The sequence below is a fragment of the Thunnus maccoyii genome, chromosome 8, assembly GCF_910596095.1.
Source record: "Thunnus maccoyii chromosome 8, fThuMac1.1, whole genome shotgun sequence".
NCBI lineage: Eukaryota > Metazoa > Chordata > Actinopteri > Scombriformes > Scombridae > Thunnus > Thunnus maccoyii.
The window spans coordinates 3831119-3858449 of NC_056540.1; the positions used below are offsets into that span (position 1 = coordinate 3831119).

General features: G+C 38.4%; 6 non-coding genes across 6 annotated transcripts; all 6 read left to right on the plus strand.

Annotated features, from left to right (window-relative positions):
- Window positions 1–419: 419 nt before the first annotated feature.
- trnat-ugu lies at window positions 420–491 on the plus strand. Its single transcript has one exon. It is a non-coding gene; the product is annotated as a tRNA-Thr (tRNA).
- Window positions 492–1178: 687 nt separating this feature from the next.
- On the plus strand, window positions 1179–1250 carry trnat-cgu. Its single transcript has one exon. It is a non-coding gene; the product is annotated as a tRNA-Thr (tRNA).
- Window positions 1251–7345: 6095 nt separating this feature from the next.
- Window positions 7346–7417, plus strand: trnat-cgu. The gene has a single exon. It is a non-coding gene; the product is annotated as a tRNA-Thr (tRNA).
- Window positions 7418–12893: 5476 nt separating this feature from the next.
- trnat-cgu lies at window positions 12894–12965 on the plus strand. The gene has a single exon. It is a non-coding gene; the product is annotated as a tRNA-Thr (tRNA).
- A 1183-nt stretch (window positions 12966–14148) lies between these two features.
- On the plus strand, window positions 14149–14220 carry trnat-cgu. The gene has a single exon. It is a non-coding gene; the product is annotated as a tRNA-Thr (tRNA).
- Window positions 14221–20428: 6208 nt separating this feature from the next.
- Window positions 20429–20500, plus strand: trnat-agu. The gene has a single exon. It is a non-coding gene; the product is annotated as a tRNA-Thr (tRNA).
- The last annotated feature ends 6831 nt before the right edge of the window (window positions 20501–27331 follow it).

A 27331-nucleotide genomic window follows, 5' to 3' on the forward strand; every position in this document is an offset into this window, starting at 1 on the left:
AACAACATTTATGCAGACTTAAACTCTCAACCATTGTGCTTGTGTCAGGAATGTGGAAGATTTAGGTACAAACTGAACATTAAGACATTGATTTCAATGTAGAAGTAGAGTTATGGGAGACAGAACTTTTAATCTTCTTTCTACCACTCTGAACACTCATACACAACAGCAACAAGACACAAAGAAAACACACACAAAACACAGAAAGAATATTGTGTTGGCATGGTGGCCAAATGCTAAGGTGTTGATCTTGTGAACCAAAAATCATGGGTTCAATCTCCATCCATTCCTTAGAGAGCCTGCTTTCACTTACTATGATGCATACTCAATTACTCTCCTTTAACCAACTGTAGGAACAGTCCTTATTCAATCAGAAAGTAGAAAGGTAAAGGCTGGGGAAGAATGGCTAAAAAGTAGAAGGCATGGTGGCCAAGTGGAAAGGCGTTGGTCTTGTAAACCAAAGATCATGGGTTCAATCCCCATCCATGCCTTTGAAGCTATATGAAATTTCAGATGTCCTTAAGAAACTCACTTAAGGCTCAGGTGTGTTTGTGAAAAACTTTCTGTCACAGAGAAATGTGATTGTTGTTTAAATTTGTAGAATTGACTAGTGACTAACACTGTCGGTTTCTCTTGGACAGTATTCATAAGTCCAAATGTAGTGCAAATTAACTGAATTTTGATCAAATCTGCATAAGAAAATGTGTTTCCATCCCAAGTGGCAACTATCACAGCTTGAGACTGAAGCCAGTGCGGAATTACCTTTGAGTGCAGTGCCATCGATTGCATTAAAATGACGAGTCTGTCTGTATTTCATAATCATATACAGACAGCAGTGTGACCAATATAAATAAAACAAAAACTCTTTGTACAGTAATTCTTATATTTCAACATAACTGACTCAGATTAGCCTTAGTGAGCTAAACAAGGAGTTAAAAGGAGTCACAGAACTCAATTGTTGCACAGAGACAAGGAGCAGAAAGAGAAAGAAAAGAGAGACTGAAGTTTCTGGTAAGTTGAGAAATCAGCCTGAGATGTCCAGCTGGCCTTGCATAACTCACACACAGATTGTGTTGATATTGCAATTAATTTTCCAGCCCAATGATGTGTATTGTCTCATTTTTTGGCAGGAGAGTTTCAATGTGACAAAAACTAACACTAGAACTAAAATGATGCAAGGCATGGTGGCCAAGTGGTAAGGCGTTGGTCTCGTAAACCAAAAATCATGGGTTCAACCCCCATCCATGCCTCAAAGCTTTCCTACTATCAGCTTTCTTTCGTATGTATGTTTAAACATACAAGGAATTTGAATTTCTATCAACTCTCGATGTACTTACCCTGATGGAAGCTGGTCTCTGGGCAGTAGGCAGTTTCACAGTCAGCCCAACAGTTCTGACTTCCTCTCTGCATACATGCACCTGATACTCTGCTGCCATCTCTCCTTATTTGATTGTTTTAGCGAGACAACCATTACAATTTTACTAGTTTTTTAAGTGGATTTTATTTACCATTTGTTGGATTTTCCTGGATCTTTAACCCTTAACATGATCTGCATTTTATTCGCTCCGGATTGTCATTTATTCACTGGAGGTACTACTAGCTGTCAGCTGTTAGCTTGTTAGCCGTCTCCAGGCTAAAAACATTAGCTCTCCTTGCTGAGGGCTTGAGGAACCCACCCGGTTGTGGTGTGACCACTTGAGCGAGCGGGTGAACAAAGATGGAGTCGGCGGCTCCGACATTAAGTCTGAAATTTAATCCATTGAAACCTCATCAATGACCTCCAGTGACAGTTAAACTCCAAGAGCAGCTAGCTGCTTTGTTTGGCCCACAGGGATACCTTCTCTTGGGCTTCGGCAGTAAAACGAAAGAGGAGAAGGGTTTATATAAATATATATATATATATATATATATATATATATATCCTATCCCACCCTTTTCAAACCCCAGCTATACCACTTACTATACTGGTTCACACAAGTATGGGACCCTCTGTCAATAACTAACCAAATAGTTAATCGGAAAGATCAGTCCTGTTATCTCCAGCCAATCACAGCTGCTTCTCAACCTATGAGTCTCACTGTGCCTGTTAATTTAGCCCTCATAAATGCAAGATTTTCCATTTCTATTTTTAACAGAGATGTGGCTTAAGTCCGGTGACATCAGTTCTTCTGCTGAGCTTTGTTCCCTGAGTTATGTGTATTTAAATCCCCCCAGACTCACTGGATGTGGGGGTGGACTTGCTATAGCTCTTAAAAATAATTTTGACTGTAGCTTCATCTCGGTGGAGAAACCTCCCAGCTTTGATGTGCTGATGTTCAAAGTCAATTCATCATTATCATCGTTACTTATCATCCCCCTAAACCCAATAGTAGCTTCTCATCGGATTTATCTGATTTTATTTCCTCTGTTGTTCTTAGCTATGGCAAAATGTTATTGGTTGCAGATTTTAATATTCATGTGGATGACCCCACTTTGCTTCAGAAGTTTTAAGTATTTGTGATCTTTTAACCTGAAACAGCATGTATCACATCCCACACATGAATGAGGCCACACTCTTGATTTAGTTTTTTTTATGAGTTTATCTGTTTACTCCCTCACCTTGAAAGATTTTGTCTCTGATCACAAAACTGTCTTGTTCTATATTGCCCTTCAAGTAGCTGCTCCTTCCCCAAAACATACAGTTCACTCTTGCATCCTTAATGAGAGATCTGCTTATAATTTGTCCTGTTTTCTCTGCCCAGTGTAGCAGCTTAACTAAGTTTCACGATGTAAATGAACTGGTTGATCAGTTTAATGTTTTATGTTCATCAGTTTTAGATTACATTGCCCCCATTAGAGCAAGGTGAACGTGCCAGTCAAATCCACCACTTTGGGTAAGTGATGATATTCGCCAACTAAAAAGAGAATGTAGAAGAGCAGAATGAAGGTGGAAGAGAGCTAGCTTACAAGTCCATCTCCTTCATATGAGAGTTATTGTCTGCTTATAATTTATTAATCAAAAAAGAGAGACTTACGTTTTTTACAAACCTTGTAGCTGCTAAAAAGCATAACACTAGAGTTCTGTTTAGCACCATTGATCAACTTCAATCCTGCTTCCTCAACTATTTTGGCCTCCTCTGTTGAAGATTGTGATAAGTTTTTTTTACTTTGTTGAGAAAGTTAAGGGTCTCTCTCTCTTTTTTTTCATTATTCATTTATTAACTTAATTTTATTAACTTTTTTGCATACTCATTTATCTATCTTTTATGGTTTATTTTTGATGTGCTATTCATCCCTTCATCCCAATCATATCTCATTGTTGGGACCACCTCAGACTGGGCTCTGGTGACTGGGAGGGATTGGCGGGTTTGGGGGGACTGGACTAATTTGGGGCAGCCTGAAGTCAGAAGACCTGTTCCCCGTTAAGCCCCTCTCCAGATAGAAAGCTGCTCCTCAGACCCAGTTGAACAGACCCCTCTTGTAGAGATGGGGGCTGTTCTAAAGGGGATCTGACCTTCAACAGGCCAACCACCTCCTATGGGTCTAGTGGCAGCCTAAAGCGGGCGAGAGCAAAGAAAGCAAGCAAGAGGAGAAGGGAAAAAGAACTATAAAAGAAAAATTAAGAAAGGATCAAACAAGCAAACCAACAAAAATAAAAAGAAAGGAGAAAAAGGAAGAGAAATAAAAATAAATTAATTCACAAAATTATGCCCTGTCCCAGATGTCCTGACCTGACCCGCCCTGGATCCATCACAGCACCTCTTTGTCCTTAGAGCCCAACCAGGGCTTTCTTCCTGTGGTTAATACTATCTTCCCCTTATGCTCTTTCTCCCTTCTATATCTTTCACTCAGAAAACCCACCCACCCATCCACATAAACACATTAACACACACACACACACACACACACACACACGCACACACACACACACACACACCTACCTACCTAAACACATGTATTACAATAAGAAAATCTAAGGCAAACATCATGCTTTTTTTTCTTTAGGTTTGTAGGTGTGCTTTTCATTGTCATTCTTGTTATTGTTGCTTCTGTTTTGCCTTTTTTTTCTCTCTTTTGTTTTGGGTTGTTTGAGTCTATTTCTTGTTTTTGTTGGTTTTCATGTTTTTTACTTGTAGTGCACTATAAACAAACAAAAATAATTTAAAGGAAAAAAAACTATGGTTCAGCAAACAAGAATGAACAAGACTGTTTCTGTTTTATACAAACTAAATTTCCATATTTTTCTGATTTTCTAAAAATCAGTTGCATTTTCTAAAACTGACATCAACCTCATACTCGTGTGTGATCTTTTTGCCACTAGAGGGCAACCTTTCTTCAAATGTTTTCTTTCCCTTCCTACTAAATCTCAGTAATATGACAAATATAAAAGAAGACCTCAGCCAGGGCCAGATGGAGAGGCCACACTGATGATGATTTGAAAAAAAAAAAAAAAAAGAGAAGGTTAAAGCCTCTATTATGCCCCTTACCTCATGTATAACTTCTCCAGATGCCTACCCCACATTATTGAGTGAATTTACCTCCATTTCCCTAAATAATCTACTTGATATTGTGTCACAGATGCACTTATCCTCCTGTGGCCTTGACTCACCCCCCCAGATTTTTCAAAGAGGTATTAGAAGTCATTGCCCCTTGTCTTCTCTCTCTTGTAAATTAGTCTCTGTCCTCCAGTCTGTTCCCAGACTATTTCAGACAAACCTGTATTCAGCCCCTTTTAAAGAAACCTGGTCTTGATCCAACACTCACCCATAATTATAGACCAATACCTAAATTGCCCTTTGTCTCAAAAATCACTGAAAAAGCTGTTGCTAAACAACTACTGGAAATAGTGGAAGCTAATAACATTCTCGAGCCATTTCAATCTGGTTTTTGCCAGCTGTATAATACTGAAACTGCTCTGCTTAAACCCTAAGCCACACTGTTGATCATACCATCTTGCTGGATAAACTTAAGAGCTGGGATGGATGGAACTACCCTCAGATGGTTTTCCTCATATTTTACAGGTAGATCTTTCAGGGTGACTATTGATGATTTTGTCATATCGTCGGCTCATGTGTCATGTGGTGTCCCACAAGTTTCAATCATTGGTCACATCTTGTGCAGCTTGTATATGCTCCCCCTTGGTTATATTATTCATCAGTTAAGACTGCTGTATCACTTAAATCTGTCAAGCTTAAAGATCTGGATACTCTACACTGTTCCCTTACTGCTATCAAAGATTGGATGTCACTGAATTTTTTACAGCTAAATATGAACAAAACAGTAATCTTGTTCATTGGCCCAGACAAAGCTTCAAAGAGTGTTAGTCCATACCTCAGGCATTTAGCAGGGAATACAAAACCATCTGCTAGAAATTTTGGTGTTATGTTTGAAAAAAATCTGAATTTTAACCATTACATTAAGAAATTGCTTCAGTCTTGTTTTTTACCACCCAGAAATATCAGTTCAGCACTGCCTAAGAACATCGTAGAGCAAGTCATCCATGCTTTTATCTCTTCATGCCTGGATTACTGTAACTCCACGTTTTCTTGTTTATGCAAGTCTGCAATTGCTCAACTTCAACTGGTTTAGAACGTGGGAGCCAGGCTTTTGACAAACACTAAACAAAGAGAACATATTACCCCCATTCTGGCCCACTAACATTGGCTTCCTGTACACTTTAGAATTCAGTTCAAGATCCTCCTGATCACATTCAAAGCCCTCCATGGCATGGCACGCTCTTATATTTCCGAATTTATAATCCAATACATTGCACCAAGATTACTCAGATCGTCTGACCAACTGCTCTCAAGTGTCCCATGGTCCAGACTTAAAACAAAGAGGGACCGTGTTTTTACCATTTTAGCTCCAACATTATTGAATCACCTCTGCCTCACTGTTAGGTCAGCTGAATCTGTACCTCATTTTAAAAAGCGTTTTAAAAACCCACTTGTATAGGCAGGCATTTTTATAGGTTTGTTGCTTTGCAATTCCTACTGCAATTCGTCTTTGTTTGTTTATATTGCTTTTATGGTTGAGTGTCTGTTTCTATTTTATAAACTGAATTTTTACTTGCTGTTTTCATGCTGTGAATTATTATGCATTTTTATTTAAAACTGTGAAGCACTTTGTAACTGCTTTTTTGAAAAGCACTATGTAAATAAATTGTACTCACTTACACACAACAATACAACAAGATATGGGCATGCAGTGAAAACTAGAAAAACAAAGATAATGAAACATGGACACATTACTATTATGTACAAGTGAGTAGATCAAAAAATAGATACATACATATAGAAACAACCAATGGACAACAACATACAATGTCTACATACAGGTAAAACCATTTTTGTAAATCATAAACAGGATACAAGTAGTCTAAAGGTGTCTAAGAGTTCAAGGAATGCTGAAAAAAATATTGTATGGGTTATGCAATATGTTACTTTATATACAAGCAGTAAGTGGTTATGTGTAGTATAGACTGCTCAAATATATATTTAATAGTAAAGGATGATATGTTTACATGTTATTGCACATTTTGTATTTCAAACTAGTGTAAATTTTTATTTGTAGGTATGGTGGATGTTTTGGTGTTACAGGGTTATTGCACAGCAACTGATTTAATTATTCATCAGAGTGACGGCTTGTGAAAAGAAGCTGTTTCTGTGTCTGGTTGTTTTTGTGCTCAGTGTCCTGTGGCACCTACCAGAGGAGAGAAGTTGGAACAAGTTATTCCAGGGTGTGAGGGGTCTGCAGTGATTTTCCTTGCCCACTTCCTGAGTCTAGCGATGTACAAGTCATGGAAGGTGGGCAGGTTGGCATCAGTGATCTTTTCTGCAGTCCTGACTGTCCGTTGTAGTCTGTTCCTGACCTGTTTTGTGGCTGACCTAAACCACACAGTGATGGATGTGCAGAGAACAGACTAGATGACTGCAGTGTAGAACTGAATCAGCAGCTCCTGAGGCAAGTTGAACTTCCTGAGCTTGTGCAGGGAGGTTGAACAAGATTTAGCACCAGGTTGTTCTGACTGCACCAGAGGGCCAGCTGTTCAACCTCCTGTCTGTACACAGACACATCACCGTCTTGGATGAGGCCAATGACTGTTGTGTCATCTGCAAATTTTAGGAGTTTAGCAGAGGGGTCTCCTGAGGTGCAGTCATTGGTATTATCATTACATGTGTGATACAGTTCAGGTCACCATAGAATGTACAATGACATGATAGCACACTTATATGCACATGTTCAGAACACACAGTGACTCTCCTTTCATGTTCTTGAAACCAGCTCTTCTCCATAAACACTGACCATTCCAGGTCAAGAGCTTTTTCCACAGAAAGTTGAAGGCTGGTTTGGCCAAGAGTTCAAAGGCAGGGTGGCCAAGTGGTAAGGCGTTGGTCTCGTAAACCAAAGATCATGGGTTCAATCCCCATCCTTGCCTCTTTTTCAGATATCCATCCATTCATGAACAATAATAGTTGGTTTAAGCTTGATCAGAAGTGTGATATGTTTATAGCTGTTCGGAAATCCAGGGTGAAAAATTGGACATCAGAGAGAGGGGGGAGATGGGATATCATTTAAAAACGGGGATAGTGGTGCACATTGTAAGACATTCTGCTGGAAGACATTCAAATAATAGCTGTGTCAAGAAAGAAAAAGTTCAAACCCTGGCTCCTTTCTCACCTCCGCATGTCTGGTTAATCATGTTGTGAATGTCAAATTGTCGGTTTTGTTCATTTACAGAAATGGCTGTACACAGCCTGCCCCAACCCGACAATGGAAAGATATGGGGGTAGGGGGTTTACAAAGCTATTTGAGAGTCCAACAAGCATTTCTGTATATACAAGCAGTATATTGGCCACTTTAGACTATATTGTGGTAAAGTCACCACAAATAGGATCCTCATAATTATCAATGAAAATTAATTTTATGCTGCTTTAATTTACGTTGCATTTTTCAGTGTCTTGTGGTATTTGCACAGTTAAAATTATCTTCAAGTTTAAAATCAGTGGCATCTGAAAAAATGAATTCATATCCAGTACCAACCAAATCATATTCTATACTTCTGCATCGGTTATTTTGAATTTTTTGGTGATACGCCCAATTAATTACTGTTTTTCAGGGGAATGAAATGAGTCAAAATTAGACGGACTGTGATTTTATACATGAATTCATAAATTCAGTTAACTTGTCACAAAAAGGTACAAGACAGATTGTGAAAACAGTTTATAATATCTTCTGTGGCCCTGGAGGAGCCTTGTAAAGTCTGACATAACCCTGACTTGGGCTTGGAGACTTCATGTGTCTTTTTTAGAGAAAGATTGTGTTCACACTCAGGATGTGGACTTTGAAAGATGTGGATTAATCAGGCGGGGAGGATCAAATGACTCAAATGATCAAAAGACTCACTCACTGACTAATAGTAAAGCATGCAACTTTTGCTCAGTGAGCAACATGATCATGAATGCAGCTTTTTGTTTGTGCAGTGCTGTTTGTGGTGGATTTCTTGTGAACTTTCTGACAGCCGCATGGCATTGGTCTCTATATGATGCAATCTCTGCAAACATGAGGCTGCTCACTTTTCCACATTAGTCACCTCCACCCTACCACCTCCTAGCACATTCTCCTTAGTAATTGTAAATTATGGTACAGATACAAGATTCCACACTAAGTTCTTGTCTGGACAATATCTGGCCTCTGCCCATTAGACCTGCTTGAGCTATTCCATCCCAGCTATGGCTATCTGATGCTTTACACAAGCTGCGAGCCAGTCTCAGAGCAGAGTATGCAGCTTTCATCAAGGTCTCACGCGTCCTCTTTCAAAATAATTTACTTGATCCTAACCAGTCTGGTTTCAAGAGCATTCATTCCACCAAAACTGCACTACTGTCAGTGATAGAAACCCTGAGGTCAGTGAGAAATGCCCAGTCATCAGTTCTCATCTTGCTGGAGCTGTCGGCAGCCTTTGACACAGTGAACAACTGATTCCTCCTGTCCACCCTGTCCAAACTAGGTGTCTCTGGTACAACGCTACTTTGGTTTGAGTCCTACCTCACAGAACGGTCATTCAAAGTGGTATTGCAAGGAGAGGAGTCCAAACATCACTTTCTTTCCACTGGGGTATCACAAGGATCTGTTCTTGGTCCCCTTCCCTTCTCAGTATACACCATTTCCATTGGTCTGATTATCTGCTCAAATGTTTTTTCTTACCACTGCTATGCTGATGATACCCAGATTTATCTTTTGTTTTAAGCTGACTGTCTCAGTGCAGATCTCAGCCTGCCTGAGGAATATCTCTATATGGATGATCCCAGCCAGTCCTTCTGTTCAGCACAACATTAGTATCCTCTTTAGTTCCTCCTCACTCTCCAACAAAGTCTGCCAGAAATCTGGGTGTTTTGATTGATAATGAACTAACTTACTGAGCATTTTGCATCGGTCACTCGGACATGTCACTTCGCACTATATAATATCAGAAAGATCAGGCTATCTGATATGGTATGCCACTCAACTCAACAGGCAGTGGTCATCTCTCATTTTGACTACTGTAATGCTTCTCTGACAGGTCTGCTAGCATGCACAGTAAAACCTCTGCAAATGGTCCAAAAGCAGCACTTCTAGTCTTGAACTAGCCACATCTACGTATTTCACTCCACTTTTCATTACTATGCACCAGCTCTCTATTGCTGCTCACATTAAGTTCAAGTCACTAACACTAGTCTACAGAGTAGCCACCAACACAGCACCCACCTACCTGGACTCCCTCATTCATGTTTATGCACCATCTCATTCCCCACAATCTGCAAATAAAGAAGTCTTTCTGCATCTCTTGATTCTTCTCAGTATCTCTCTCATTAAAAAAAATGCTTGGTACTTATATGCTACTTCAAGCACCTGCATTTGTTTCAGGTGAAACAAGGAGGCTTCTCCTTGATCTGTTGTAGCTTTGATTGTACCTAATTTGTAAGTTGCTTTGGACAAAAGTATCTGCCAAATGGATTAATGTAAATTTAAGTGTAAATGTATTACACAGACTCTGAAAACAGTAACATACTGTAATGTATTCTGTGGCTCTGGATGAGCTGTGACAAATCTGAAAAAATAACTGCTGATGTTATTAGGGTCATCTTGATATGGCCTTGGACACTTAAAATTTATTTTTCACATAAAGTTTGTATTACAAACTCGGATGTGGAGTTTGAAAGAAGGACATGCAGAGGTTTTATTCTGAGCTCAGGGTGAATTCATATGGTATAATATTTGAATGTGAGGGCAAAAACCAATGTTCAAAGAAACGACTGACTAGACAAGTGGGAATTTTGTTAAAGATAGTCCTTGAGGAACAAACTAATATCGAACTGGAATTTTGATTCTAACATACAGTAAACCTCTGCTAATGCGCTTCAATACACGTTCATATGGACTGTAACAATGAGGAAATGAAACATTGTGTCTGACAGCTGCTTAAGACTATGCAGGAGGGAGGAGACAGCAAGAGACTCAGGGTTTGTTGAAGTAAACCTGCCAACAAGCAGGTTAGGTTCACAGAATAAGTTACTATGGCAACTGACCCAGAGTTTAAGCTGTCTCTCTTTCTGGAACTGAAAACTTGGAGTTTTCCTCAGCTCAGGGTTAACAAACAAAAAAGAGTTTTCACTAAACCCACTTTCTGGAATGCACCCCAGAAGTAGTTTATGATGTGCACCAACTTTCTTGATGGTGAGTTCATGGTGGAATCACACCCCAACAAAAACAAACAAAAGGCATGGTTGCCAAGTGGTGAGGTATTGGACTTACCACTGGATCTGGAGATGCAAACTCTAATTTCCATTGTGATTGTAAAAGGAGGAAGCTTTTCACTTAAAATTAATTTAAAGAGGCATGGTGGTCAAGTGGTAAGGCGTTTTTCTTGTAAACCAAAGATCATGGGTGTAAACCCCATCCATACCTTTATTTGAACTGGTAAGAGATTGCATGTTCCGTTTTGGAAAATTTAGATTCCATTTGGAATGAGCTGTGCTATGTAAAAAGCATGTACAAAAAAGACATTTTTTTCATTTAATGTTAGCTGATTCAGTTTTGTCCCCTGCAGTTGGAAATGTTTTAACAGAATTTAAGACTCAATGTATGTATAGAGATAAAAACAGGGAGGGTCGGCAGAAAATAAGATAAGCAGGGGTTCCTAGTAAATTAGAAATCTCGCTGGAAGGAAAGATATTATGTCACATAACAAAACAACAACCAACAAAAAATGGCATCCATGTTGGCCAAGTAGTAAGGCGTTGGTCTTGTAAACCAAATGTCATGGGTTCCAACACCAGACATGCCTACAAGCTTATCTGAAGGAATCTGAGGGATTTTGTTGCATATGTTGTGGTAACTGCAGTGGTCTTATAAACCAACGTTCATGTGTTCAATTACCATACATACCTATAAGTTTGAATGAGTAATCAGAATGTGTGAATGCAACATCATTTTACAAAGTCATGTTTATAAAAGTAATAAATATTTGTGTAGGAAAACTTGTTTCAACTCCACATTTATTTTGAAGAAATCCAGTATAAGGAATTTTTCAGGAAAAAGAGAAGAAGGAGAGACAAACAGAGAGAATGTAAATGATGTTGTAGAGGACGTGAGGCCAATGTGGCATGAGGCATCTTTACGTGGATTAACACCCCTGGTCCTTCAAAACCTGGGCAGAATCAGCAAAATATTGTGTGTATGTACTGTGTGTGTGTGTGTGTGTGGCTGAAGGGGATATGCATGTGTCCAATAAGCCTCTTTTCCACCCTTTTACATTCTGTGCTGTTCCTCTACACACACACACACACACACACACACACACACACACACACACATGCGTGTGCATGCATACACACACAGAGTCTATGGCTCTGCCTGGGGAAATCTCTTTTTTTCTCAGGTGTTACAGAAATCCAGTGTGTCTCAGCAGAAATGAGGTGATGTCTGGACATGTTCAGTTATTAGACAATTAACCCCTGCTGAGACCCTGACAACGAGGGAGGCAAGAGGTCACTGTGGCCCGATAACAGTTACACAATCCAGGGATGTTAAGGGAACATGTATGTGTGTTTGTGTGTGTGTGTGTGTGTGTGTGTGTGTGTGTGTGTTTGAGATACAGAGAAAGAGACAATAAGTTAGAGAAAAAAGCATTGTGTTTAAGGTAAGGTGTGTGTAGAGATGAGAGTGTTTGTCTGCCTTCTAGTGGTGTTTGTGTTAACAAGGTTCACTCAGTGTAACTGGAATTCAGTGAGTGTGTGCATTTCTTCTTTTCTTTTACAATTAACCTCTACCAAGACCCTGAAAATAATGCAAGGTGACCAGATGGCAAAAGCCTGAAAAAAAGAGGGACTTGCTAACAGGGTGTTTGTGTGTGTGTGTGTGTGTGTGTATGTGTGTGTGTGTATCATAACATAACAGAATTCAACAGAATTGTTCAGACTGAAAGTCACTTTTAGAGTCAGCATGACTGAAAGTGGAAGATGAAAGTGGACCAACAAATTAATAAACATGTTGCATATGCTGTGCAACTAGATACCGTTAATTGTATACAAAATCACAAAACACATTTTTTTGTTTGTAAAAATAAAAAATCTTGTGTCCCTTGTTAAAGCTGCACCAAGCTATTTTCGTGTTATAACAATGGATCAAATGACTGTAAGTAATGTGAAGGGTGTCAGGTAGTGATAAACCCACATTTATCTCCCAACTGTGCAGTTTCCCTCAGACCTACTGTACAATACCTGCCCAGCAACAAACAGCAGACAAAGTCAGCAACTAGTAGAGCAAAATCATTGTAGTCATTGAATCTGGACCTCTCATTCAAAGTTATACAGACTTTGATGGATAAAGGAGATGCCTTTTCAACTGAAATCACATACAGTAAGGGAAGGAGAGGCATGGTGGCCAAGTGGTAAGGCGTTGGTCTCGTAAACCAAAGATCATGGGTTCAATCCCCATTCATGCCTTTAAAATAATCAGCAGCAACTTTGATTGTCTGTATGAGCAATGGGTCAAATTATAAACATTGTGTAGGTTGGCTAGCAACTGAACTATCTGGCTTGCTAAATAGCAAGCCAAGTAACTTGGAGAGCCATTTTAACAGACCAGCTGAGTAGTGCATTAGCCAGCTATAGTTAACTAAGTAGAAACTACATCACTTAGTGTAGGGCTTTGAAACAATCATGCTGGAAGATAATAAATAAACATGGAAAATTTTACAAGACAGACAGGGGAGGCTGTGCTGTGAAAAGGTTGAGCTGGAGTCTCCTTGTTCTATGATAAGTATCTGCACAATGTAATGCACAGCCAGTCCATGGACAATGTTTCCTGGCAAATACATGTCGTCTATCTGTACTTATGTGTAGCTGGACACCTGGAGAATTAATGTTAGACTGGACAAAGCTGAGAGGAATATAGACATTAGGTCATATTTCAGAGAGTTTTTCTTTATATGAATCAAAGGTCTAAAGACAGAGGATGTTGTATTGCTGTACAGACTGTAAAGCCCTTTGAGGCAAATTTGTGATTTGTGATATTGGGTTATACAACTTGATCTTTATCTTTATAAGCCTAATCATGAGTGTTGTGTGTGTGAATCAAAGCCAACATTAACAGATACAGATAGTTAAGAGATGTAGTGAACAAACTGTTCAGCTGAGCATCTCTGTCCCTGTGTTACATAATATTACAAGTCCACAGTGGGGCTGACTGCTTAACTACAGTCCTGAATGTAAACCACTTCATGAGGCATTTTAACCTGCTAATTTTACATAACTTGACTTCACAAAGTCTTCTTCATTTCCAGGAGGCTGACATTCAGTGACCCCCATTCAGATTTGCTACACACGCACAATCAGGCACACTACACTCTATGTTTTTATATTGAACAGTTTGTTGTTTAGACTTTTTGGACCTGAACATTTTATTTTTATGATTGGAGTGAAAACACACCATTCTTGCATAGGTTTGAGTCACTAAGCTTGACTGGATATTTAGTTAAACTGCTACTGTCTACAGTGAGTAGTATAAAAAATACAACATGCAACAATGTCAGAGTGGAATCTACAAATGTCACCTCAGCTGTGCACTGCAACTTCCTCCCTAATTCTGGTTAAAAACAAACAAACAAAAACACAACATCATGACGAAGGCGTGGTGGCCAAGTGGGAAGGCGTTGGTCTCGTAAACCAAAGATCATGGGTTCAATCCCCATCCATGCCTTTGATTGAATCAGAGGCAACTTAACTTGAGCTGTCTTGTATGAGAAAGAAGTTGTCCATGTCCAGTTCTATATAACCTCTAATGTGGTTTTTGAGTCTGTTAAGTGCAACAAAGTGTTGCAACAACTAGAAAGATCTTGAAAAACACAAAATAAAATATAGTGAAAAGTGGCAACACACAGCTCTGAGTCTTGAACAAATCGGGTGCACAGTTGTGACCAAGATCAAACAAACAAAACACCAACACTCACAGATCTATCATCTTATAATTTATTGTGGACAAAAACAAACACATTTCAGCCAGAAGCCATCATCAGTGTAATATGAAAAAACGGACAGGTGAGGTTCGAACACTAATCAGTAAAAAGAATACGTAATTGTATAATACAATCTACCTGTGAATGAACCGCCCTGATATAGCCTCTTCTAATGAAGGAGGTGTGACCTCAGTAATCAGTGAAAACAATGACTGGTGTCACAAGCTGAAGGGTAATGAATATATAAAACTGAATGCTCTGGGGAGGACTTGAACGTCGTCAATCTCTCCAACAGGCTCCTGACTCCAGATGACCTGCTGGTATAGTCAAAGGGTTTATCTTTTGTTCTTTTTAAGACTGCCAACTCTTTTCAAACCAGAGTAGAATTGTTCAAGTTCTTTAGATCTGTTAAACTAAGAGTGTTTTTTGACAAAAGACTTTCACCATCTCCTCATATGCAGCATGCCCCTCCTCCTCCTGTTGAACCTACAGGTATTCTGTCTAATTTGAAATCTAAAAGTACCCATATTCCCCCAGTCAGCAATCCCTCTGTAGCCACTTTCTGCAGGATAGTAGACCAAGAGATCTCATCATTGTTCAAAACTGATAAGAATGAAGGTTTCTCCAATGTATCCTTAAAAGAGCATCAAGAACTTTGTCCAATGATAATTCTATTGTTATAAGGAGTGCTGATAAAGGAAGTGCAGCGGTGGTTCAAAATAAGGAAGCTTATAGAATTGAAATTTCGTGCCAACTTGGAAACAGTGACCTCTATAGACCCTTATGTTTGACCCCACTCTTCAATTTGCCCAAGATATTAAAAGTTTCCTTAGTAAAGTTAGAGATGATCAGCTGATATCAAAAAATGAGTTTGAGGTTATGTTGCAGCAACACCCTGTACCTCCTATATTCTATACCCTCCCTAAATTTCACAAATCATGCATCGACCTGGCCCTGGGCGCCCTATAGTTGCAGGTAACCAGTCTCTTATGGAAACAATATCGCAATTTACAGATCTACATATCAAACAATTGGTATAACAGCTTCCTTATTACCTCAAAGACACCACTGTCTTAATAAAATTTCTTCTATTTAGGATCTTCAGGAAACAGACATATTATGTACTATGGACATTGTAAACCACTACACAAATGTTCCTCACAAAGAAGGCTCAGAAGCACTTACTCATTTTTTACATTTTAGAGAGAATCAGACCCCCCCTATGGATTTTTTGGTAGAACTTACTCAGCTTCTTAACAAAAATTACTTCAAATTTGAAGATTATTTTTACCTGTAGTATCAAGGAGTCAGTATGGGCAGTTCATGCTCACCTAATTATGCCAACTTATTTATGGAAAAGTTTGAAGAGGAATATGTTGGTACAATAACCCTTTTTTCTCTCTGTTAAAATGTTGGTTTCAATATATTGATGATTCTTTAGTACTGTTGGCGAATTGGAGGCTTTCAGTACACACCTAAAGTCTAGCATGTCAACTTTAAAATTTTCATTAGAGTACAGTAGAGAATCTGTCATTCCTTGATGTGCTTGTAAAGAAAACTAAACATCTCAATACTAGTGTCTATAGAAAACAGACTGATAGCAATACACTTTTACACTTCAGTAGCTACCATCCTCCAGGTTTCAAGAGCATAGACAGTGTATTTGAAGCTATAGATATGTGTGATCATTTCAGAGATAGAGGCTATAATGATCATGTGATTAGGAACAGTTTTGACAAAGGTGTAGACAGAAACAGTTTATTAGAAACAGTTTATAGCTAAACCTCCCTCTAAGAGGTGTTGGCTACTACGTTTTCTCTGTTAAGCAAATACATTTAGGGGTGTGTTATCAAACACTGGCACATTTTATCCAGTGACCCTTTGGTAGGTCATTCTTTCAAAGATTTTCCAGTCTTTGCCAATAAGCGTGCTAGGAATTCAAGGGTTCCAACCTTGGTCAAGGCTGATTGCTATGTATCTCCTCAACATTTTTTGTCTAACCTACCAGGTGGTCATTTCTCATGTTTGACCTGTGCCCAGTGTAGTGCTATGATTGAGGTGATGTTCTTTTACATCCCCATACTAGTAAAAAGTTCAAATTAAGAGCAAGATCTCATGCAGAACCAAATATGTTGTCTATCTCTTGAAATGCCCTTGTGGGTTAGCATATATAGGTAAATCTAAACAGGAGTTAAAAACTAGGATTTCTGAACATAAAAGTAGCACAAGGAATAAAGATGAAAAATCCCCAGTGGCTAGACACTTCTATTCAGCTGGCCATGATGTATGTTCTCTTAAATTTCAAGGGATAGAAATGGTCCATCCTTTTAAAAGAGGTGGTGATAGGGACAGATTTCTGTTACAGAGAGAAGCATGGATTCACACATTACAAACTGAAAGCCCAAAGGGTTTAAATGAAGAACTGCTGTTGGGTTGCTTCTTATAATCTATTGAGGTCCTTACTTTATTAGGATTCCATATTTAGATTAGTGTAGGTGTATTTATTCTTGTCATGTATTCTTGAAATTGTGTCTGTCATATTTTATTGTGCTCTCTCGAAAGTATTTAAGCTAGTTGACATGGTCAGATTAGTTTCCTTTTAACATGCTACTTATCCTGACTAGATTTTGTAAATGTGTTTTGTCTTTATATTTTTTTCTAAATTTTTTATATACTTTTGAAAGGGTTCAAACTATTTAACAGGGGCATATAGCTCTGAATCAAATTAAACTTTACATGCTATTTGCCCTTTCTATATTTGGATTTCTTGACATTTTTTCTACATCATTTTTCCAGCTCTTTTGAAAAATAAAAATGATTTGGTCTTACAGGGTCACATAGTTCTTAATCTTTTTCCTTTTATACATGCTATGTGTCCCCATTATAGACATCCCGTTTTAGAGATTTTTCAGAGATTCCACTATTCACATTGATCATTCATTTATGCATTTTTGGATTGTTTTAAGCACAGATTACTTGTATTACCAATTGCAAATGTAATCAGTGCTTGGATTATGTTCACAGGCAATGTTTTTTTCCAACAAATTAGGCAATACATTTATACTATAATGCACTTAAGTCGGTGGGAGGAGGTCAGGGTGGATGGAGGGCATACAAGATGCAGGTGTCTGGCTCTAGAGCCCGGGGTTCACATCCTGAGTCCCATGTGTGGTCAGGTTTAGGCAACAAAAGAACTTTGGTTAAGGTAAGTGAAGGATCATGGTTATGGTTAAATATTAATAACCATGTTGGGCTTCAAGTCACAGAAACTTTTTTGTTCTGTATTAAACCAAGACCACAATCTTTCCCCAACCTTAACCAAGTGCTGCCAGTGCCTAAACATAACCATACAAAGTTTAATATTGCTGTAGTTTCTTCTGGCAGATATTGTACTGCAAGATCAAATATTTTGGTGGGGGAAAAAAGAAATATGTTGTCAGTGAACATTTTACTCATACATTCAGTATCAACATTTTTGCAACTTGCCAAATACATTAATTAACAAAATATTCTCATATGTTGAGACACATAAAACATGAAAATATTCAGCCAGCATTGCGTTTCTAGTGAAATGTATTTGCTGTTGCAATTTAGCCATATATGAACGTCACTTCTAGGAGGCTGCTGTCTGAACTTTGTGAATCTATTTGAGCAGTTTATTTTACTACACATATTACTGAATTGGCGACAACACTCTTATTGTTCAGCTGCTACGCTAACCAAGTAGCACAGTGGAGAATGAATTTATGTTGACATTGACCTGAAGTAGATGACTGTTCATGGCGGTGTTGAGTTGGCCATAGGTGTGATGATGTTTTCTTGAAGAACACGCTTTCTGTTTATGGATATCTTCTCTTTCTGTAGTGTTCACTTTTAGAAACTGTCGTGCCTCCCACCATTCAAACACAAAAACACCAGGTGCAAAGTTGCCTTATATCAACTAGTAATGAGGGCCACCACCATATCCATGTTGTTGCTCCCTACTGGCCTGGAGTACAAATGGCCACATAATTTCACCAAAAAATAAATACCCAGTATTGGCACACAACATATATTTCCTTTTCAGCATTTTTTTTTCGAGTGAGTGATTTGAGTGTTCATTTTGCTAACTTCTTAGATTAAGGGTTTATGTGACTTATTGTGAGTTTTGACATAAATCCTTTGTGGATGTTTGACTGACTACACTTGACATTTGGGTAAACATTGCAGTCTACATTGAGAAGAGTCAAGAAAACAACATGCTACAAAGGTTGGAGGCCAAAGTCAAACCCACAAATGACATACACCTCAGCCAACCTTCTCCCTAATAGATTGGGCGGAGGGTTGGGCACACAGATGCTCATATGAGTCATTTGGAAGGTTATGTTTTGTTAACAGGTTAGTAGATCAATAGAATAACAACAAAAAAAAGTCTATTTCGTTAAAGCCTGTTCACAACGAACCAAGGCCACAATCCCACCTTTGTCTGTAACTACACTGGATCTGCCTCTTGTTGCAGCTTGAGGTTTAGCAGCAAGCTTTCAAGAGGGCCAAACGGTTTTGAACTATTTGATGTTTTCCTCAACATAAAACAATTAAAATCCCTTAAGAATAATGTCAAGGACAAGTCCGTACAATTTTCTCACAAACAGTTATACCAGAACATGACTTTTTAATTGAGTTGCATATTTTCAGGAAGCAGAATGAAGTTGTTTGAGTCCCAATAATGATATAAAAATGTATATTAAATCACTGAGATGTAGCACAGTGTCATAGAAACAGCTTTAATTGTGTTTTATGTGTCCCAAGTCACATAGCTAAAATGCAGTGTGTGTGGGCCGAGGGAGCTGTGAAATTATAAGGAGTGATACAAGCAGGGAATAGTATAAAAACCCCGTCATGTAAGGCATCATTTTAATAAGACTGCCATTTTGTGCCATTTTGTTTGAGACTTTCATTAAACAGGCACTTCCCTCACTTGTGTCCTTTTTTCTTTTAGTTTCCTTTTGTCTGTCTGTCTTTTTTCTCTTTAAAAGCTCCAGCTGTCATTAACATCAGACTCATTTCCCTACAATCTGATGTTGCAAAAGATCACAGCCTGAGATAATACAGACAGGTATCTAAATTATGGTTTCTCATTACATTGTCAAATGCGAAAGAGGCAGTGAGACTGTCACAAAGCTAAATCGTTATTAAATACTCTCATTCTGCTCTCCATGCTTTCCTGCTCCATTTAGACACCAAGTTTCCGCTTAAATATTGCACAGGTTTAGTTTTGGCAAAATAAAATGTGAATCAGTTTGTGTTTCCATCTACTTCCTTTATGTATGTGACAAGATTACATAATTAATCGAGCACCAGTAATTTGGATACATTGTGGTATTTCATTACTGCTTGCCACTTAAAGGCCTGTTGTCACATCAGAATGTGAAGTTAATCCACACAGTCTCTCAGAATAGCTCATGCTGTAGGTGAACTAGAGAGAGTCTCTTTGGACCACTAAAACCTGTGAGGCAAGGGTCACGTCAAATGGGAGTAGCTGAGCTAGCACTACTGTTAGCAAGCTAATCTGTTAGCATTGTTTACTGTTGGCTGACCACTATTGGTTGTGCAAACTATTATTGGAATTTTATCTTGAAGGGCACAGTGGATGGATGGACATTTGATAAGATTTTTGCTTTTAGATGTTTTACAGAAAGTGTATGAAACCCATGACCAAAATAATCATACATTCTGTCATTGTGTTACTCATGGATGGAATTATAGTGGAAATAAATGATTCCCCTTTCTGCTGAGGACCCCTGGGGGTCCCTGGACCCCCCTTTGAGAGCCGCTTGTACAATGAGGAGTGTAAAAAATACAACATGCAACAAATGTCAGAGGCCAGAGAGTAATCTACAAATGCTGTACACCTCAGCCCCCTCCCTAATTGTGGCTAAAAAACAAACAAACAAATAACAACACCAATAGACAGGCATGGTGGCCAAGTGGTAAGGTGTTGGTCTAGTAAATCAATGATCATGGGTTAGATCCCCATCCATGCCTTTAAACTGATCAGAAGCAACTTCAGTGTTGCATTTGGGAAAATTAGCTGTTCTATGTAACTTCTAATGCAGGTTTTGAGTCTGTAATGTGTTCACAGTGTTATGACAGCTGGAAATATCTTGGAAAACACAGAATAAGTGAGAAAACAAATAGCTTTCTCTTGCAGTGCTGTGGGCTTCTTAAGTTATAGTTTGATTGTTGTGACTCTTATCAGCCTCATCAGAACCACAGGTTTCAAAGAATATTCAGGTTGTCTATGCAAACTATGTGCTTGATTAGTCAACTTAACACAGCCACTTAAAACATTGGACTTCTAACACAGGAAACAGCTGTTTGTTTCCTATTTACAGCCACAAGTCAATGCTGAACGTCAAACAGCTGGTAAGTGTAAAGAATTTGAAAGAAAATTCTGTGATATTTCAGCTGTAATACAGTAACTGGAAAGTAACCCCACATTGAGTAGATTCTTTAATGTGGTTTTCAAAACCTAATGAACTGGAACTTTTGTTTGCATGAAAACAAAAGTTACATTTTCTAGTGTTTCCACTCAATATGGCGCTATTGTTGTTATGTGTTCACACCAGAGCTGGCTACGTGTCACTTACAAACTGAATGTGAACCAACAACACAAAAAATTCAGATCTGACTCAGAAATCAGAATTGAGCTGTGATGTGAACGAAGCCACGTTTAATGGGGGTTGGATCATTTGTTTTGTCTTTCTTTTCCATTCCTTTCATCTGACTTCAGAGAAAAGGAAAAACCACCACACCAATATACATGTGGTGCAATAGTGAAAGCATACAATTAAGCACACAGTTAACAATGATCCCCTCATGAATAACACATCAGCTGCAATAGCAAATGCTAGTTTTATTTTACTCTGCAAATTAGCTTAAACAAAACAAGATAATTAGGATTGTTTCTTTTATTTTTCAGAAAGATTTACTTGACGTGTGTTGTGATTATAAGTTAATTACAAGAATATTAGAAGCAAAGCTAAAGTTTATTCTTTGAGGTGTAACCATTATACAAACAACAGAAAATGAGATTTCTGTTAGAAAATTGCATCTCCTTATCTTAAACAGAAAATCTCTTCTTTGTCTCTGTTTGCCGGTGTGACTGGTGAGACAGAAAAAGGAATTACGCACACAGATAAGCATAAATGGGAGAGATATTACATGTGATCAGATCCGGTGGCTGTGTCGGAGCCAGAATGTGATGCACGTGTCCGGTGGGATCAAGCCGTTACTCATGATACATATGGTAAATACAGTACAAAAACACTACAAACTCCTCCCAGATTCAGTCTCACAACAACTAAACATCATGAGCCTCACAAAGGAGGTACCGTATTGCTGCAATAGATTGCATTGTTGCCACTAAACACCACAGGGATTTGTGGAGACATAATCATACTCATGCATCCCTTTTGGTCAAGGCTTTTGTTTTAACTGTTAACTGTTTTACCGGAATACTGCTGTATATGCATAATTGTCTACTTCACAGATGTGTACACACAAGTTTTCCTATTTTATCAAATGATGTTAAGTTCAAAGTGTTAGACACTTACAGAGATTTTCTTTATGAAAAATAAAATAAATATGTTCAACAAATATATAAATTGGACATATCCCTGGTGATTTTTACTGAGAACAAACAAAGAGGCGCCGTTGACAGAGATAATTTGCAGCCCCAGAGTGCTGTTAAGCAATAAGAACTTTGATGCTGCTTATACTCCAAACCTCTCAACTCCACTTAGAAGCTACTTAAAAGTTAAAGAGTCATATTGGTTCATCATCCAGCCATTTAAATTTACTCTGAAATCCACTAAACTTTAAAAGCCACCCCGTCACCAAGAGAATTGTAATTTGTGAGTTAAAATTCTCACTCATTTCAACCCATCACCCATAAAGTGAGGTTAACCTGGAAAATATGTAAGAACATGTGTCCATAATTGGTCTAATTGCAGCAGTTGTTATCTTTAATTTCAAAATCAAATTTCAAAGCTCCTTTGTAAATTTTCATCTGAAACCTAATTTCAGTAAGTCACTTCTTTTAATGGTGCTCAGTGAACAGGTCCGTCTTTAAACATATACATGGTACCAGCTTTCTAGTGGTGTTTGTGAAGTAACTTTACATTATTTCTGCTTCTAACTGGAAACTGGGGTGGCACATAACGCAAGGACTGACTGCTAAAATTATGGATTTGTCAAATAAATAAATAAATGAATAAATCAGCCAGGTGCAGAGGGGAGTAGAGCTTTCACTGCCATCCCCTGTTACCACTCTGTCACTTTGAAAGGTCCTGAGCTGCAGGTTATATATGATGTATGGGCCAGAGTGGGGGGCAGGAGGGCTATTATTTTTGTGATGGTGATCTACTGGAATGGAATCAAGTACCCACTAAAATATGTGGTTTTCCTGGAAGTTGAATTTGTGGGATTTTGATGTAAACATTAAAAATACTATAGTCAGCTATAGCTCAACGAGCCTGTACTTAGTAATTCTTCACTACTAGTACGAAAGAGTGCTTTAGTTGAGCTAAATGATAATGTCAGCATTCTAACAATTCTGACATGTTAATATGTAGCAGGTAATAATTACCATTTTACCATCTCAGTATAGCATGTTAGCATGCTAACATTCGCCAATTAGCACTATATAAAATGTACAGTTGAGGGGAATGTCATGAATTTTGCAGGTATTTGGTTTTAAACCAAAAGCAATAAAGGAAAGTTCAGATTAAAATTTTTCTGATGATGGCACTAGAGGAAGAGCTCAGGGCACTGTAATTACTACTCATCCTGTAGGGAACATGAATGACTGTACCAGTTTCATGGCAATCAATTAAATAGTTGCTGAGATATTTCACTAAAAGACAAAAATCAACCTAGTCAACATCATGGTGATGCTAAAGAAAATATCAGGGGATCACCGAAGCAATCTGGATTTTTTAGTCTGGGGGACAATGAATATGAATCCATTCAGTATTTGTTATGACATTTCACCCAAAACTAAAAATGTCAACCTCATGGTGGCACTAGAGGAAAAGTCAGGTGATCACCAAAGTCAGTAAGATTCATCTTCTGGGGACCATTATTGTCTGTACAAAATTTCATGGCAATCCATCTAATATGTGTCTGCTGTCACGGGCTTCCCACCAACACTGCCAGTTGTTTTTGACAGGGCCAAACTAGAAAGACCACTGCTGGGAATTGAACACAGTACTTTTTGAAAGTTTAACCCACTACTGTCAAATGAGTTTCAAAATGTTCATCCTCACTACATGGAAAACGATTGGAATCACACATCATTTATTGTGTTAAAGAGTGCCATATTTAGGTTTTGAATTGTAACATTCAATACTGTTGGTTTCCAGCACAGCTGAAAACTGCCCACCTCATACAGACAGTATTTCTTATACAGCATAACATTTTTACTGCACCAAACCAGTATTTAGATGATGATTTGTCCTCACATGGTTTCCTGTGGCTCATTTTAGAGATATGAGACAGTTTGATGAATCACTCATGAAGGGTTTTAGGATCATTTCCACAGCAAATATGTTCTTTTAAGAGATACCGATTGTTTTCATTGCTCAGCCCTCCCAGTATGTTGTGATGAAGGAGCTGAAATATGAATGTTCTGATGCTCAACATGTTTGTATGTTAACTGGTACAATAAAGAAGTAAAGTTAAAAACTAAAAGACAAAAAAATTCTCTGAAACTAACTTTCAGTTACTTCTCAAAGTAAAGCTATCTATCCCTGCATACTGTTTGTTGAGTTTGGTCTCAAGAATAAGAAGTGAGTAGTGTCTGTGGACATAGTATAATGTGTATATTATAAACAAATAATTAGATAGATTGCATTACAGACCTCATACAAAAATAATGAGACACTTTAATGAACACATATCCAGGTGCAGTGGAATGAGTGAAAACAGCTCAGAGCAAAGCAGACAGGCTCCTGAACATAATGACAGTGTGTGTATGTGGCTGCACAGAGTAACTGTATGTTTATGTGTAAATATGTGTCTCCTGTGTATGCTGATATGCTGTGAGATTGCACTGTAGTGTTTGTGTCACTGTATGTGATGCACATATGTGTGTGCTGTGTGTCGTCATTTGTGAAATTGCAGTGTGTATTTAATGTGTTCAAATCTGTCGTTGTCCTTGCCAATCACAGACCTCTGAACCTCTCTGATGAAACTAAACAATACCATCACCCATATGTAAATATTCATGCCATTAGAATATTAATGCATTCTCACATGAAATCTAACTTCTGCAATCTTACTGCACTTCCAAGACGACAACTACAGACTTTAAAGTGATATGAACCCAAAATAAACTTAGATATTGCTGTGATTTAATTGCAATAAACGATATATATATATACCTACATTATAATGCTGAAAAGTCTGAATTCATGCTTTGTCAGGTGTGCATGCAAGATGAAAAGTAAACAACTTCCAAAATGTTTGTTTTCTCAATGGAGTTCAGATCGATCAGAGCTATACCTTGCAAACAGTAGCTGCTCCATCCACACTCAAAATGAAGTCGCTAAAGGCATAAACATGACAGTGACGTTATTGTTTATACACATAGATCTACATACTGTGTAATTTAATTATATACTCACCGGCATTTAAGATGTTTATTATTGATGACAGTAGATGAGTGTGTGACTCTGGTGTTAGCTCTGGCTAAGTTAGGTTGAGAAGTGAAAGTTAAGATAAATCAATTTTTTATCCCAAAAGTGTGAAAAATAAACTCCTACCACGAGTAAACAGCTGCAGATTAGAGCAGAGTCTGGTGTGACCGGTGTGATGGTCCAGTGTGTGTTTATTCCTCAAGAAATCATCAGCAACAGCACCAACATACTCCCAGCTCTCTGCTGCAGAGCTGGCTGGCTCTCAACAGCTATCTGTTGGCTGGCCACGGCTGAATCCCCCAGTCCAGCCCCGTGATATGCAGTTTTCACAGAAGTTGAATATTTTCATTTTGTGCGAATACGTGAATGATGCAATTTTGGCAAGTCCCTTAAGTAAAATATGAGTAGGATGAATAACATGAGTAGTGGATATAAGTGGATGCTGAGATCAACATTTGACATCTCTTTGCAGCACAGAGTTCAGTTGCATTCAAGATTTTAACTTTCAGTCAATATTTATTGTATTAAAATACTATAACACAGTAGTACTACTGGTAATACGGCATCAATGGATGGTGAAGCATTAGACTAATCCAAACTCAAATAGCTTCTCATTGCAGTGGTGCTTTGTTATGAGCCTCAAGACTCTCTGGGCAATTTAGCTGCAAATTAGATCTTCTTAACACAACAGTCCTCTAGATGCCATCTCAAGCATTAGTCAGACACTTGTTGCACAATGAAAGACCTCTAGACAGAGAAATATGAGTGTTTGAAAAGAGATAAACAGAGAAAGAGAGGGAGAATGTAAAAACAAAGTGACTTCCAAACATCTTCCAGGTCACCAGTGATTGGATGAAAGGGCAGAATGGGTGAATGGCCTGGAGCTTTACTAGGACACCCACCAACAAGAACATAGATATTGAGCAATTCTGCATAACTCTGGATTATGTTCAATGACAACTTTGTTTTTTTTTCCATCCATTGGCAATGTTTTTAAAATTCTTGCTTCTTCTACAATATCTGCATATGGCCACAATTGTATGGTTAAGGTTATGAAAAGATTGTGGTTATGGTTTTTCCCACGTATAGCTGACATGTCCTGTCTCCTATGAAATAAAGAACGCCTAACCTAAGAAGAATTTATGACATCCCAAAATAACATTTCCAACCCAAATTGGGTAACAAATCTATACAGCTGTCAAAAACAGTTTTTTAAAGTAAACTTCTCTCTTTCTGTATGCCTGTGCCTCCAGCTTGCCTCATTCTCCAATCACATACCTCCTTCCACAACAATCCCACATGTGAGACCACTCTTGTACAACGCCTACTGACATTTACATTGCATTTGCAGTCTTCAAAATGGCCAGCAGTATCATCAAATGTTCCAGTGGCACCTCAAACCTCGCTACTTATATAAGAAGACTCTGTTCTGACAGTTAATGAGCAGTCAACACAAAGCAATTATTGCTAGTATTAGCAGCTAATGCTACTTCTAACTGGCCCCACCTCTTCTTGGTTACTGAAAATGTGTTGTTTTATTTACAAGGACGTGACTATACACATGTTTTTGTAAGTGCAAATTAAACTGACCCCAGGTAGCCCCATATTTGACCTTGGCACTCTGTACACTTCATGACTGCCACAGAGCATGTAGCGTAAAGCTCGTACAGCAAAGAAGATAACAGTGGGGCCATGTTTGTAGTTCTGTTTCTGAAAAGCTGGGAACAATTTGTGGAAATACTGAATTTAAATGTCAGTTTCACCCCGGGTTTACATTGATGAAATCCTGGTATTTCTGGTAGTGACTGACAACCTTCATAATCCTTTAAATCTTGACAAACTGGGGCTTTAACACTTGGAGGTCACAGTTGTAACTACTGTGACTCACTGTTTGAAGGAGCAAGCTCTTTGGATAAACTAAAGTGTGCTTATTAAACTCAATACTCAGCCTCCTCTGCCTCATAATGGTAATCTTTCGCCAGCTTTACTACAGGACACTAAAAACAATTTATGTAACTCTTTGGAAATAAGTTGCCGAGACACAAGAACAACAGCAGGGGAATGAAAGTTCAGAACTCTTGAGACAGGGATTTCAGTTCGGTTTGTGTTGTGATGAACAAATATGCTGAGATTTTACATGACTCATCACACCCTAAATCCTAACAAAGCTGTCTGT